Consider the following 2,779-nt stretch of genomic DNA (forward strand, 5'->3'; position numbering starts at 1 on the left):
GAATGCTGGACACCTCTTTGGAGGTGTAACTCGCGGTCAACAGTACTTGATCACATGTTCTAAATAGTGAATTTCTTTTCCCTTGTGTTATATATGCAGGTGTATTCATACCATGTCAACTCTTCAGTTTGTATGTTGGTGCTCTTGCAAAGAAAAGTTTTTCCTTCTTGATATTTATCACGGATCTGTCTTGTTGCTCTGTGTGACAGCATATTAATCTGTATTGCTGATTAGTGTGGGTATGTATTCTTGTGTTTCCTGTAGACTGCACAGGACTCGGAGTGCCTGGATAGCTGTGTGAAGAGCACATTGTCCATACTGTATTGGCTGTCCTATGCCTCCAGGGCCACTGTGCTCCGCCAAGTCTATGACACATGGTGATGGATTGCAGCTCTTGACTGACTTAGTCCCAGCCAAGTCCATCCTACAATCCATTCAGCAGGATGCCTTTGTAAGTATCACTGATTATTAACACCATCTCCTCTTAATAATATGATGCTATACAGAGTAAATGAGGCAAAGAAAGACACTGTAGACAGGTGTCATGGAATTTAATTATCACTCATTGAGAAAGTACATCTGGAATCTTTATTCAGCGGTCAGCAGTGTAACTTCAGAAAAAGTACAGCTTTGGGTGAGTCTATAAGGGCACTGACAACACTTACGAGAAGAGGTAGAACTCAGGGCTTATTTCAGGTGCAGGGAGGGAACAACAGCTTAGTCTCCCCAGCAACAAGCTGATATATAAACAACACTTACGGTAAATATAAATATGCATCTATCACAATGCCCAGCACATTCTGTGGTGAACACATTTTTTAAGGGTGCAAAGCGTATAGAACATGTGCAAAAGGTTGTGTGCACCATATGCAGTACAAGATGCAATGCATTGGTTACTGAGGCCTAGTTTATTAGGTTGAGAGAAAATTTGGAAAAAACAAAATTTCTCTGCACAGGGATCTTGCCATTGTGGTTTTTATTATTGAGAAAGGGTTAGAGTTAGGGTTGACGCTTCCTAAAAAGCCTGTCCTTGGTGACACTGCTCTAGTTTGAATCCTGATGCCACGGCTGTCCTCCATTATCCTGGGGTCTATTTCTAGGGTCTATTTCTGTTGGACATCTGACCCAGGGAGGATTTGCTCAGCAGTTGTTGTGACAGCCGGAATAAAGGTGGTTCTAAATTCACTCTTGCAGTGATTTGCTATAAAGTCTGAAATTTTAAAACATTGGTTAAACAGGCCTTAAGGAAGTTCACAGAATCACTGCCTTTGTCTTTCATTTTGCACAGCATGCAGCACCTATGCTGTTAGACACTGAATAATGTTAATAATTAATATTGGATGCTGAATGATCTTCATTTGGTTGCAACATTAAGGCTTTCTTTGTAATTGCATAAGCACATTCATGTTCTAAAAGCTGTTTTGTGTCATTGAAATTGAGTTAAATTGTATTAATATTTACATGTTCATAGTTTCTTAAAGTTAGCAGTGAACCTATAGTTTTAGTTATATTTATTGTTGTGTATTTAATTAATGCTTGTGATTGCCTAAAATTGTCAGTGTGATCCAGAGACTGTGAAAGATTCATATAGAACACTGGACTGTTGTATATACAATATATATAGAATTATATACACACACTCACATTTTCAGAACCGCTCGTCTGAAGCCTACCCGGCAACACAGGGCGTAAGGCCGGAGGGGGAAGGGGACACATCCAGGACGGGACACCAGTCCGCCGCAAGGCACCCCAAGCGGGACTCGAACCCCAGACTCACCGGAGAGCAGGACTGCGGTCCAACCCACTGCACCACCGCACCCCCCTACGGAATTATATACACTACAGTATTTATGAGTAGAGTCTCTTTTGTCTAAGGGGGCGTGGTGGTGCAGCTGGTTTGACCAGGTCTTGCCCTCTGGTGGGTCTGGGGTTCAAGTCCTGCTTGGGGTGCCTTGTGACGGACTGGCGTCCCGTCCTGGGTGTGTTCCCTCCCCTTGCGGCCTGTGTTGTCGGGTTAGGTGCTGGTTTACTGCGACCCCGCGTGGGACAAGCGGTTTCTGTGTGTGTGTGTGTGTGTGTGTGTGTGTGTGTGTGTGTGTATATTTTGTCTATGGAGGAAGTGTCACCCAGTTAATAAACTCTTTGAAGGAGTATCTCATTTATTGACTAAACCCCTTTAGCTTCTATTAAGGCAGAACAGTAATAATATTCTAGCAAAACAAAAACTTGATGTCTTTTAAGCTCCTAAATCAGTTATTCATAGCTATGTATGCTCAGAAATGTGTTTAGTATCGTCCTGTCATGTAAAAAATTCATCCCTACTTACCTCCTGTCACACTCTCCTGCAGTCTCCATTCAGAGGCCTCCTCTTCTGCCCTGACGGTTATCCGGTCTGTGTTTGCGAGAAGGTTGTAATTCAACTCTCTTCCCTGGAGTGGTGTGAGCTGCATCCTGGAGACTTCTACCTGCAGGTGTCAGAACGCTTGCAGGGTGCCCTACAAATTGTGCTTAAAATCCTGACTGGTGATAGGTGATATGTGGAGGAGCTGAAAGTACCTGAAGTGAGCTACACCTCAGTCTTCACCATGGCTTGGGTGGAACTGACCAACAAGGATGAAACATCAAGGGAACTGTAGGATCACCTTCTGCATAAGGGCATTGAAGTGTTTGTATACCCTGGAAGGGCACTGTCCATCCAGAGCTTGCCTACAAGCTTCCAGTTTTTGGTGGCAAGGCTGCTCGTTCAGGTGTGACAGGTGACTAAGCCTTTGGAAGCATC

The sequence above is a fragment of the Scleropages formosus genome, chromosome 5 (genome assembly GCF_900964775.1).
Source record: "Scleropages formosus chromosome 5, fSclFor1.1, whole genome shotgun sequence".
Classification (NCBI taxonomy): Eukaryota; Metazoa; Chordata; class Actinopteri; order Osteoglossiformes; family Osteoglossidae; genus Scleropages; species Scleropages formosus.